The 13,504-nt window shown below is 39.6% G+C and overlaps 1 protein-coding gene across 5 annotated transcripts in view; it reads right to left on the bottom strand.

The window, feature by feature from the left end:
- The window catches only part of LMO1 (LIM domain only 1), a 216,424-nt gene extending 203,509 nt beyond the window's left edge, over nucleotides 1–12,915 (bottom strand). For 3 of the 5 annotated variants that reach the window (XM_054828730.1, XM_054828732.1, XM_054828731.1), the window contains exon 1: nucleotides 12,793–12,915. The gene's annotated coding sequence lies outside the window, so the exon portion shown is untranslated. The remainder of the gene's footprint in view (nucleotides 1–12,792) is intronic. The other 2 variants (XM_054828736.1, XM_054828737.1) reach the window with 1 other exon arrangement.
- Nucleotides 12,916–13,504: the final 589 nt, after the last annotated feature.

Raw genomic sequence — 13,504 nt, 5'->3', positions numbered from 1 at the left:
TATGTACTCTTGCAAACCTCAGACCATCATCACTTAGCTAAACATCTGTGAAGTAGATGCTTATGTAGAAGATGGAGAAGAGAGGCAGGTTTTAGTAATTAACTGAGTAACCATGGCATGAACTGAGCACTGCATTCTATAAAGTTGCTCATGAGAGAGAGCAAATTAGAGCTGGCTGAAAAATATTGCTAAAAAGTGGTCTGAATTTTCTGATTTATTACCACAGTACTATTTCACAAAATGGCACAATTTCAACAAACTTATGGCTTCCACTTTTTCCCCAGCATGCAACCAGACCTTTGGGATGCATAGCACAGCAGGGATGTATGAAAACCTTGCAGGTTCTGTTTGATATGGATGTCTTTAAAGGGTGCCATTGCTGTTCATGTCTGTCAGACAGACAACTAAGGAGCCAGGAAAACATTTTGTTCCAAGAGTGCCATTCTCCCATTTTTCCAAAAGGAATCAGTGCATGGTTTAAACCAATCCTTCCACCCCGTTTTGGGGGGTTTACATTTGGCTTGCTTTCTCCTGAATCAGCATAAAAAATATTTCTGGAAAATAGAACAGCTCTTGCAGAAGTAAAATGAGCATACTTAGTGACTAGCTGCACTGCAAGCACAGTTAATGCAATCAATACATGATTCCAAAGCAGAATACAGATGATTGGGATTCTGTATAGGTAAGCAATCAATTAAGCAGGTGAAATAGGTATAGCTAGCCCTTTTCTCTTGGTATCTTAAAAAAAAAAAAGGTGAAAATTTTTACTAATTGAAAATTTTTTTCATCCTTACTCTTGAAAAATTTTTTTCATCCTTATTCTTGATTTTGAGATTGGTTTACTTCTCTATGATTTATCCTCATCTCTAGATCCTCTCCAAACAGCTATACAATCATAGCATCATTTAGGTTGGAAAAGACCTTTAAGATCATCAAGTCCAACCATAAACCTAACACTGCCAAGTCCACCACTAAACCATATCCCTAAGTGCTACCTGTACATGTCTTTTAAATACCTCCAGGGATGGTGACTCAACCACTTCCCTGGGCAGCCTGTTCCCGTGCTTGACAACCCTTTCAGTGAAGACATTTTTCCTAATACCCAATGTAAACCTTCCCTGGTGCATCAAATTGTGGCCATTTCCTATTCTCCTATTGCTTGTCACTTTGGATAAGTGACCAACACCCAGCTGGCTACAACCTCCTTTCAGGTAGTTGTAGAGAACGATAAGATCTCCCCTCAGCCTCCTTTTCTCCAGGCTAAACAACCCCTGTTCCCTCAGCCACTCCTCATCGGACTTGTGCTCTAGACCCTTCACCAGCTTCATTGCCCTTCTCTGGACACGCTCCAGCACCTCAATGTCCTTCTTGTAGTGAAGGGCCCAAAACTGAACACAGTACTCGAGGTGTGGCCTCACCAGTGCCGAGTACAGGGGGATGATCACTTCCCTGGTCCTGCTGGCCACACTATTTCTGATAGTCAAGCCAGGATGCTGTTGGCCTTCTTGGCCACCTGGGCACACTGCTGGCTCATATTTAGCTGCTGTCCACCAACACCCCCAGGTCCTTTTCTGTCAGGCAGCTTTCCAGCCACTCTTCCCTGAGCCAGGGCTGTTGTGACCCAAGTGCAGACCCTGGCACTGAGCTTTGTAGAACCTCATGCAGTTGGCCTTGGCCCATTGGTCCAGCCTGACCACATCCCTCTGTAGGGCCTTCCTACCCTCAAGCAGATCAACACTCCCACACAACTTGGTGTCGTCTGCAAACTTACTAAGGGTGCACTCGATCCCCTCGGCCAGATCACTGATAAAGATATTAAAGAGAATTGGCTCCAGTACTGAGCCCTGGGAACACCACTTGTGACCAGCCGCAAACTGGATTTATCTCCATTCGCCACAACTCTTTAGGCCTGGCCATCTAGCCAGTTTTTTACCCAGTGAAGAGTACACCTGTCCAAGCCTTGAGCAGTCAGTTTCTCCAGGAGAATGCTGTGGGAAATGGTGTCAAAGGCTTTACTAAAGCCCAGGTGGAGAACATCCACAGCCTTTCCCTCAGCCACTGAGTCACCTTGTCACAGAAGGAGATCAGAGTTAGTTACGCAAGACCTGCCTTTCATGAATCCATGCTGGCTGGGCCTGATCACCTGGTTGTCCTGTACATGCCATGTGATGGCACTCAAGATGATCTGCTCCATAACCTTGGCACCAAGGTCAGACTGAACCTGTAGTTCCCCAGATCCTCCTTCCAGCCCTTCTTGTAGATGGGCGCCACATTTGCTAACTTTCAGTCAACTAGGACCTCCCCAGTTAGCCAGGATTGTTGATACTTTTCAAAATCTACTCTTTATCCTATTGACCATTCCCAAAATTTCAAAAGCACATGGCTCTACCGTTCGGATAACAGCAGCCTCTAATTACTGGCCCCTTGTCTCAAAGCAAGGCGTGATATCCCAAATCCTCCTGATTCCGTGATGCAGCCAAGCTCTTTTATCTGTAAGGACTCTTTCCTGAAGAATTAGGTTATCAAAGTACTGGATAACAAAAGTGCACTTCTATTTCTCTTCTATTTCAGTCAATCTTCAATGAAGTTAAGCATGAGGTAGTTCAGATCTTTACAGTTATTTATATGCATATACAACTATATGCACCCTCCTTGCCCATGGATAGTGTTACATTGAAGAGGGCAGTACTGATTAGCTTCTGTTTTATTTTGGATGCCACAGATAGAAAATACTTGGCTGGGGTTTATGCTTATGGATGGATGGTTGTTGGATCTTAACTCTTCAGGAACAGCAGATTGTATTACTGACCTCAATATTAATTAGGTGCCCTGTGCATTGATAGACTAGGAAAGGCAAATAAGCTTTCCAACTCCTTATGTTTCACTAGAGGGTGAAGGCAACCAGAATATAAAGGACATACAGTAGGCAGTTAATTTCAATCTTGATGCCAATTTAATATCACCTCTATTCCTACCTATATCAAAACAAAATTATATTTTTAATACAAAAAGAGCAATGATAACTACAATTAAAAGTGTAACTGCAACAACATAAAACATTTTAGGGATTCATTTTACAGTAGTTATTGCTACTCCTTTTTAATATGTCAATGAGATAAAATTTCCCCCATAGGTTTTGTTATTTCCCCAGTTCTAAAAAATATTAATTAGATTGATTAGCTAATCAATACTCATTATAATCCTCTTAGGAATAAAAGTCTTATATCCACAGGAGAAAAAGAGTTGGAGTAACTCAGATCCTAGTAGAAAGAAACATCAATGCTCTTTGTGTTTGAGTCAAAATGAGAGGTCCTGCTGCCAGCCTCATGCTCAGGCTGCTAGGCCGTGCATGACTATATATCTCTGCGGAACCGGTTACATCAGGCAACATCATTTTTCTTTATCTTTCTACATATTTCTTATTGACCAATTCCATCTTGGATTTCTAGAACTTCATCTAATTGCTACTTTTAATTATTTTTCTTTTATCCTTTAGCTGACTTAAACTTGTTAGTTCTCCAACATACAAACTATCTGACCTGTTTGTAAAGATGAATTGTTACCAATCCTGATCCTCTAGGAAACAAAAAAAACCCAAAAAAACCACAAAAAAAAGGAAAAAGAAAGAAAAAGTCTATATTAAGTCCCTTTTCGATAAAAGTAATTTCAACTTTTTTTCCTAGTTATAAAGAACGTATAGTTCTAAACCCACTTAACCTCATATTATTTCCCCCTTGCAAAGTAGGAATAGAAAACCCTAGACCAAAAAAAAAAAGTGTAAAGTTTTCGACTGTAAAATATATTCCAAACCTAAACAGTAGGTTAAAAAATAAAAAAATAAAAATTAAGCTAACTAACAATAATTCTGTTTTCTACAGAATTTGAAAGAATGAACTGTATAAATTATTTGTGTGAAAACAGCAGCATTTCCAAATGTAAGGCTTAGAGCCCTGTTAAAAAATTCTAAAAATTAAACAAAAGAAGCCATTTTTTAAAAGAGATAGGGCTCAGTGGGATTTATTAATGCACATCTTTCAGAGATATTCTTACTTGTACAATGCAAGCAGTAGGTTTGCATGGACTTCCAAATTATATTTAATTGGACAATTATTCAAAGTGAAAAACCCAACACAGTAAACTAAGGAGGTCTTTAATAAACACCTTGTCTCTTCAAGAAAACACAGGGAAGTCATTTACTGACCCAAGAGGCACAATTTTGTCTTTGGTAAATTTATTTTAAAGTAATTGCCGACTCCAGGAGTAACAATTTTTTAAAGAGGAACATGGCGCTCTCAGGCAGAATAATAAATTGTTCTGTGCCCTGTATGACGGCCTAATCACATTAGAAAGATGTACATGTAGTTGTCTGAGGCAAATAGAGGATGTACATCACCTGGTCTATGAACCCACTAAGACTCATTTAATGACATATAGCTTTCTCCTCTCTCCAGATCAGGACTGAATTAGAGGGAAAAGACAAATGATAATTTGTACATGGGCTTTATAGCTCTGCCTTCCTGTCTCTACTTTCCATTCCAAGTGGAGTTTCTACAGAAGTTGTCTGCACTGTCCTGAAGATTTTCACTATCTGCCCTCTACCAGCCAGTACTCCAACACCAGAACAAGTTCCATGCTAATAGCATCACTTTTCAAAAGCCATGGCCTCCTCACAAAACACAAACACTATAAAATCCACTGTGATTAATAGTGAATTAAAAGTACAAATCAATATTTAAAATGTTCATGTTCCTTCACATCAGCTGGAGAAGAGCTCTGCCAGGACTACTCCTCTGACTTTTGTCTGGCAGGGTATGCCTTTCAGATATAATGGTCTTTGATATCAAGACTTTAAGGCTTGGCCATTTAAATGTTACGGGCAGACCATAGTTCTGTGAGTACTTTGCATGCCTTCAGTACTGTCACAGAAACAGCAGAAAGCCCCAATGAAATAGCTCCAAGCATAATCCCTGAACTCCACAAATGAGTGTAATACTTTCTTGCATGCATTATTTTGCCAAGAAATTTCCAACTCCAAAGTCTTTTCTCCTTGTCAAGGTCATCCTGGGCATTGGGACAGCAATGCTAAATAAACACGCCTCAGTGAATTCCCCCCTACTTCTAACTAAAAAGCTGGGACTCCTGCAGTGCAGATTACGATAAAAGATTTATTTGTGGGGAGTAGAAGATGGTGTCTTTAGTGAAGTTAATAAGTTGTTTTCATTTTAGATGCTTTCATTACAAACACTGATAAATCTTAAGGCTAAAAGAGTATGTAAGAGTAATGAGTTGAAGGGCTCCTCAGCTCTTTGGTGATTATCTCTCTCTTTTAGCGCATTACCATGGGACATCTGGCTTCCAAATTTGTGCCTCTCTTCCACAGATCTGAGGACCAGCCTACCAATTATACATTCACATAGGTTGTAATAAATCAACAGCAGCCAAACTCTGACAAGGTGATGGCTGTTGACAGATAAAAACGATACACATTGTCGTGCTGTTCTCCAAAAACAAACACATGCTTTTATCAGATTTTTTTTCTTTTAATCAAAAAATTGCCTCTTTCAACATAGAGTCACCTAATTTCACAGAGGACTTGCACTACACAAGGTTCCCCTATGTAAACCTGAGCTGCATGTAAAGCTGGGTTCTCAAACAGGCCTCGAATTCACCTCCCACTGCAGTTGATGAAAAAACTGCCGCTCTGATCCTGGGGCACCCCAGGCCCAAAGATCATTAACCTTTTACTCTGAGAAGCACGTTCTGTGCAGAATAAAAGTCTGAGCCAAAAAAATCCAAGGATATAAAAGACTTGGATTTATTCATGAGCCAAGCAGAGTCTAGATAATATATTTTCTTCAATAAAGGACAGACACAGTAAAGATCTATCCAGCGAGTACATATGTGTAGTGAGTGCTGCCCAGTCCTCATCCCCTGGGTCTCAGAGGAATCAGCTGGCAGCGCTGGATTCTACTTGCCTAACTCCGGCCCTCTGAAAGTTAGGTGTCTAATCAAAGCTAATTTTCTAAACAGCACCAAAGGTAATTAATCTCAAAAGCAGTACTTACATAAGTAATATGAGTTCTGTTCTCAAAGTGCTTTGGGCTTTGCAGCGATGACAGGGGACCTCAAGTAGTTTGCTTCCACAAACACCTCAAATTCAGTGGGAAGAATTCCACTGCTGTTTGTAAAACTGACCACCCTTTTTGCAAATCTAGAACAAAATTGTTGTACTATTCCAACCTAAACATGCTATCAGGAGATATCACAAAATGTGAGTTCAGTGACAAACATTTTGTGATAGGCCTTTTCGAACGCTTGCAAACTACCTGAACTATCACAAAGATTTGATCACCCAAAAAATGTGGGAAGCAAAGAGCTGTACTAATCCTGCTGGAATCTCTGTTAGCAATTCTCATTCGGGGAACAGGGTTTTATCCTAAAGCTTCTTAGCACGTGGTGGTAATTTATCCACTGTCTTATCCTCCCTTGAAGAGACCAGGACTATTTTCACACCAAATGATGTGAAATACCTTAATCTCCAGAAAAGTCAAAGACTGAGACACCATCAAATTCTGTCAGTCCCCTTGTTAATGAGAAGAATGCAGCATAATCTAGCTCACCAAAAGTATTTTAATTCCTTCAGAATTTCTTGCACATCATGGAAAACAGCATCTCTCAGATGTCTCTTACAGAGCTTTGAATCAAATATAGTCTTTTCTAGTGAACTGACTGGACAGAAAGGTAGCATGTTACCCTCCAGCTCAGTTTTATTCTTTGATAATGTTATCTACTAGAAAAAGCTCATCAGACACATGTTTTGAACCCTTTCTTATTGATTTCATCTCTTTCTTTTATCTTTTTACCTTCCTTTTCCATTCCATTCCCACCAGTTAGCATGCTGCTTTGACCCTAGAACTGGCAAGTCCCACAGAAATAAGGATATGCAAACTTACAGGTTAGGCATCTGTTCCCTTTCTGCTAAGGGAATACGATTCCCTTGACATACACGCTTCCTATTCTCATCCATAATGTTGAAGTAACCATTAATTGGGGACAACCCGGACAGAAAATTAGTCTGTTTCATGATAAATGCCATTCACCTTTATTTGACCAATTTATAGAATCAGGTACGGAAACTTCAAAGCATGTCCTTTGTCACAACTTTTTTTGTCTTCTCTCATTTAAAGTTTGGTACTATGGAAGTTACAGCTGTTGTATGATCTGTAGCTGTTATGTAAAACAGTGTGTCCAACTTCTTAATATTCAGTCTTACTTTTTAAAAAACTATACAACCTAATACAGGTATGAGTTTTGTTTATAAATGACTCCGTAAGTAAATATTCTTGTAATTAATATGAGTCCAGGAACTTATTTATTGCAGATTTTTAGCTACAAAAACACATGCAGTAGTATGAATAATATTAGAATAACAATCTGAGATTTTCAAATAAGTCTAAGGAAATTATTCATCCAACTCACATTGTAATTCAATAAAAATTAGGTAACTAATTCCCTCAGGTATTATCAAAATTTAAAAAATGTAAACTGAAAACCGGATGGCAGCTGAATTCAGCTAAATGGGGTACAAGAGGTCCCTGTGGGGAACAGTAATATCAGTAAGTACTCAGGCTGCCTCAACTGACTTTGGTACAGAATTTAGTACTCCTGATGTGAAAACTAGAGCAGAATATGAGACAAAACCAAATGGCTCATTCAGCTACTGCTGGTAAATTGGGGAATCTCAGAAATGAGATGTTAGCTTGAAAACTCTTAAATTAACATTAAAATTCAAGATCGTTATTCAGTCCACAAAGAGAGACAGTAGAAAATAAAAAGTGCTGTAATATTATGGATTCCTTAAATTAAGCTAAAACTGGTTATGGCACTAGAATGCAGAAATGAATGGCTTCTCCTGGGATGCTGGGTTTAGGTTCCAGTAGCTGCAGCAGCAAACTCATATAACCACTTTGTAACATTCAAAATTAGCTCGCTGTTTGCTACTACCATGTTCTCAGGGAAAACATAACCTTTGGGTAAGATGTTCAAGAAACATGATCTTCTAATGGCTAAGTGGTCTTCCAATTTGGGTCCACATTTACTCACAGCCACTGCTATTACTAGTTATTTTTCTGCTTCCTTGATTTTAGCTACTAAAATCTTTATGAGTTTTATTTTGCTAAGCTAAGCAAATCGGATTCCATTATTTCCTACTACGAAAGGTTTTCCATTCTCCTGATCAAAATCAGGTTCCTCTTTGCATCTCTACTTTCTGTTTTAAACACAAATGCCCAGAATTATACACCTGGGACTTGTACAATTACACTCACACTTTCTTATCATCAACAGAAATATTTCATCTGAGACATCTTAAGATCACATTTGCCTTTTACATGGCCATTTCACAAGGATGTGTTCTGTGAAATACCTATGCGTTTCTTTTTCCTTTAGCATTGCCAATTAATGAGCCTATAGAAAAAATTTTATTTGACCTTGTGTACGTCACACAAATTTAACCCCATTTCCAGTTCTCCAGTCCTGAAGATGGTCCAGTTCTTCCTGTATGATATCCCAGCCTCTCTGTGTGTGAATGATGCTTCTCAAACACGTGGCCTGTGCAGATTTTATTTTGGTTTCACACACAGACCTTTTGTACCTATCAAACATATCCCAATGCCCAAGCAAGTCTCCTTATCTCTCAGTCTGGAAGAACAGTTGCCCCCACAAGAACCTGTACTGAATGAAAGGAAGATTCAATACCGCTCTCCAGGATAAGGTCTGATCACAAATTATATCCTCCTCCACTCACATAAGAGCATTCCATTTCCAACAGCACAACTGTAGAGGAATATCCACATGAAACATCTCACCCTTGTGGTGAATCTGGCAATGACTAGCCATGGATTGTTCACCTGGCTCTATGCAGTGGCATATGGCATTAAAAGCTCATGAATACACATGGACATTACTAACACCCAGGCATTATTTTTAAGAGTGGGATGTGAACCCTACCATCTTCGCTGTCTTCCCGCTGAGGGAAATACATTCCCCACTGGCCACTATTTTTCTTGTGCTCCTAGTGAATTATTTGTGCTCCTCATTTCTTGTCCTATACCACTCTTTATAAAATGCTTTTTGAGCATTCAGGATGTAAGATCCTATATAACAGTCACTAAAGCATTAGCAATTAACTAACATCAACAGAAGGGATGACACTATACTAAGCATTCCATGCCTTAGTCTGAGGAACACTGTGAATGCTCTGGTAATGTTATCTTCTAGTTGCAAAGGAAAAAAAGTAAAGATATCCATGACAGTCACTGTGAGCTCTTTGCCATTATCTTTAAACACACTTTCTATAGTTTCTTTTTAAAAAAAAAAAAAAACTTCTCTACAAAAAATCCTCAAAAAACCTTACGAAAGATGTAACACATTCAGCAATATTTCCAGCCCATGGATTAAAAGAAAGATCACCTCAAGGATCTTAACAGCTATAAAAAGTAAATGTCAAGAATCTAAGTGTAGGGTAAAACTTTTACAACTACCCTAAGGAATCCTCAGTCTCACCTACAGAACAATTTAAGCACTATAGCCATGTATACATGGTGCTAGGCAGAGCTCTAGCACCAAGAGGGTACACTTGTTTGGTGCTAGCTTGGATATCCATACACAGAAGATGTATGCAGCACAGAAACCACACAGAAGCCGAAACACAGCTACTGTAAATACCTTCAATTCAGGATCACGTATGTGGACCTGGACCTGTGACCATGAAAACTCTGCTGTTTGATTCTAGATAAGTAAACAGGATTAGAACAAACCTGCAGTACCTCAGATGTTGAGCTGCTCATTTGATAAAATAAGTGAATGACGTAAACAGTGGCTACATTTTGAGGAAGTTCAGAAAATTATGTTTAAAAAATGAACAGAAGAACATAGAGAAAAGGGAAAGTAGATGGGATCGGAGAAGAGATAAAACAACTTTATGACACCAGTTATGAGAAAAAGTCACTATTACTAGGGCTGGTAAGGGAAGGAAGAAGGAAACAGTAAGAATCTCAAGAATTAGAAAGGGATTGAAGAATTGGAAGAAATGAGGTGAGAAAGCTAAAACTGGAAATGGGAGGAGCTGATAAAACCTCAAAGATCAAAGACGACAATGGATCTAGATTTTCATGTGCTCAGGAATCCAGAGAGATTCACAAGACTGAAGAAATTGTACTATGGTTTTAGGACAGTGATGAATTGCTTGAGCTGGAATATAGCAGTTCAGGAAGATTCTAGACACTACAGCAACAGAACAGGCTTAGTAAAAAAAAAAAAAAAAGGAAAATACAGATGAGTGTGTCATTAAGGCTACTGTATTTGGCTCTTCCATGAACTTGATTAACTCCTTGCTCTGTCACAAATCCCTTGTGTGACCTTCTTTGGCAATTTACTTAACCTCACCTCTTCGGCACATCCATTTCCCATTTGCAAAATGGAAGCAACTTTTTCCTCTGTCTCTCTTCTTCTAAGGGCAAAAGCTTGTCAGAGCAAGACTCTGTCCGTAATTATGTTATCCCAAAACAATGGGGTGCTCATCTCAGAAACAAGCAATGAAGTAACTTGCCAAACCAAAGAAATATTGTGGTAAAAAAATATTTCCTTAGGGACAGTAGCTATTTAGATGGTATGCTATATGCGACTGAGTCAGTGGCATAATTATGGTGGTCAAAAGTAAGTAGCAACACATGCTCTGTCAAGTATAACCTGTTAAAAAGTCATGTACAAGAGGGGAAACTCAATGAGATGAGTCATGCCTCACCTTGCCTACTACGTTATCAAAGGTTATGTTACACACAGTATGAAGGACAGTAGGAATTCCTTCGATCTACAGTCAAATGGAACAACTCTGGCTCCTGCTGCGAGCTCTGAGGTCTCCTCTGTAGGTGTCACTCCAGCTGCTGATGGCCATAGATAATAACAAGTTAGGGTACAGACTAACCAGGAAATGATACCACCTGCTACCCAACATAAATTACCAACCCCTCTGGGTATAATTACTCTTGTCAACATGTCACATGGCTATTATAGTCACTCTTATGGAGAAATACAGAGCAGCAGCAGATTCTGCAGAAAGAATGGGTTTTGTAGCATTTCTATGTATTCACTGGAAAAACCAATTAATTTGTTCCTGAGATGGGAAAGATCCTGTAACAGAGAGCTGAATTAGTCCCTCTGCTAGCAGTCTTAGCAACTGCACAACTGGTCAGAGAGGAAAAACACAGTGAAATGAAGGGCAGCCTCCAGCAGGTTTCTTTCCCAGCTCCGCCAGAGCACGGGTCTCTTCTCATTTCCGAAGATCAGAGGCTCCCAAGTTGCAATTCCCAAGTGACAGTGACGTGCACATTATTACTTGACATTATACCATCACATGAAAAGTCAGTAGACTTTTGCTCACTCTGCAGCTGAAGTGACTTTCACAGCAGTTTTAGACACCTGTTTGTGAAACAAGCAGCTGTATCAGAAAGAGCTGAAGCATGAAGTGCAGTTTTATTGCTGAAACAGCTCAGGTGTCTGAACTACCCCATGTTGTCTCCAGACTAACTCTACACTTCTTGAGCAAGATTGCAATTCAGTCACTGCCATTCTATTGTAAGTGCTTTAAACCAGAGTCTGACCCTTAAGACACTCAGAAAGACTCAAATAGCGAAGGAACTAAGCAAGCCTTTTCACGTGCTTCTGCTTAACTGGCTATGGCTGAGCAAACTGACCACTTGGTTACAATGCCCTTCTGGGCGCACTGACTGAGAAACTATCAGATTTTCTCCAGGTCCTAAGACTCTGTGTAAGGCTGACAACTGTTTGCTCTGGTGAGAAGAGCCTGATTTCTTCAGTCGCTCTTGAGTAGAGGCTACGTCAGAACCATTAGGCCACTTACCCAACAGGCCTGTATCAGCAACTAGGACAGCCTGTGATTTTATGCAAAATCATATATAAACAGTTGAGATAATTTGCCTTGATTTAAGTTTTAATTCACATTATTTCTGTGCAGAGCAACATATAAGGCCTAGAAACCATACCCAAACCAGAAAAAGGCTATTTACTGAATGATATGAACAGTACAATATGCCAGCACCTGCCAAGAGTCTTTCTTGATGATTGCTTATGATTATAAAGGTAAATTATTTGCTTGTGTAAAATAATAATTAGAAAAAGTAAAGGTCATTCATCCAGATATAAACCTGGCTGCAAAAAATCATCAGCATACAGACTTAGCAGGCATATTCATTGCTTTATAAACAGCAGGCCAGGATAACATTATATAGTTTGCAATCTGTATTTGTTCTACGTGAATCATAGCTTTGCATAATTTTATCACATTCCTGCCAGGCAAAAGCAAACATTAAAAGAAATATTAGAAGCCAGCCAGTTAAATATCCTAGAAGAAAAAAAAAAAACCCTGCAACTATCTCCATTGTAATGACCGATGAGCATTATTTTATCTGTGTGATTTGGTAGCTTGTATGTATGGTTTTTTTGCAGTATCACTTTAAAATAATTTCTAATATGTGATTAGTTTATTTTGATTGGTCTAATATTGTTACATTGTACTAAAGCACCGATACAACTGCTTGGACTTTTTATATATGACATGATTGATTAGGTGCAGATAAGAAAGAAAATATTACTTCAAGAGACCCGACCTTCAGTGAATCATCTGAGATGAAGAGAATTTAAATGCTGCATTATTTGCACTCAGCATCAGAAAAAGTTACAGAAAAAAAAAAAAATTAAAAAAAACCCACTTACTGAAAATTTCTGCTATGATTAAGAACGTTTTCCAGTAAGATTCTTCCTCTCCATCTCCCCTGCTGGAAACATTCCTCATCCCTAAGCTCTGCTGCAAGAGCCAATATGTGCTACGAAAGCCATACAACACTTCACCAGACCTGCAGAGAAGTATCTTCTGCACCTTTACATCTCTCCTACAGTACATGACAGCTCTTTTCTGGAACTTTAGGACTTGCAGCTCTTGGAAAGGATCTTTCCTCTGTTCCCCAGCCTGGCAGCAAGCGTTCAGTCCAGCAGAGCAAACACTGCCCCAGCCTTTGGCACCTGCCCCAGGTCAGCGCAGGCTCCGCTCAGATCTCCTCGCAATCTCTGGTGCAGTGACCACGCAGACCAGTGGTGGAGCAGGAGTGACCTCAGGCCTTCTTACTACATGACACAGGCAATACGTGAGAAACTGCTGTGACTTGGGACCATGCCCTTGAATCTGGGATGACAAAAAATTGGCTTAGACTGATGTTTCTCCTCTAGATGCCCATACCACGCCTTGCATGCTGTGGCTCCCCAGGGAACTCCTTTCTTGCACAGGAGGAGACACATACTGCTGGTCCGTCTCTTGTGTCCCTCCCAGGTTTCTTTTGCCACTAGCTGTCTCCCACATACTAAAAAATCCCAAACTCCCACTCAAGCCTCTATAATATCCATGAGAGAGAAACTGGGTGTAGAGATGGGA

This window comes from Grus americana, chromosome 5 (assembly GCF_028858705.1).
Source record: "Grus americana isolate bGruAme1 chromosome 5, bGruAme1.mat, whole genome shotgun sequence".
Lineage (NCBI taxonomy): Eukaryota > Metazoa > Chordata > Aves > Gruiformes > Gruidae > Grus > Grus americana.
The sequence above is the reverse complement of the archived record's forward strand: the minus strand, read 5'-3'. Positions and strand labels throughout refer to the sequence as shown.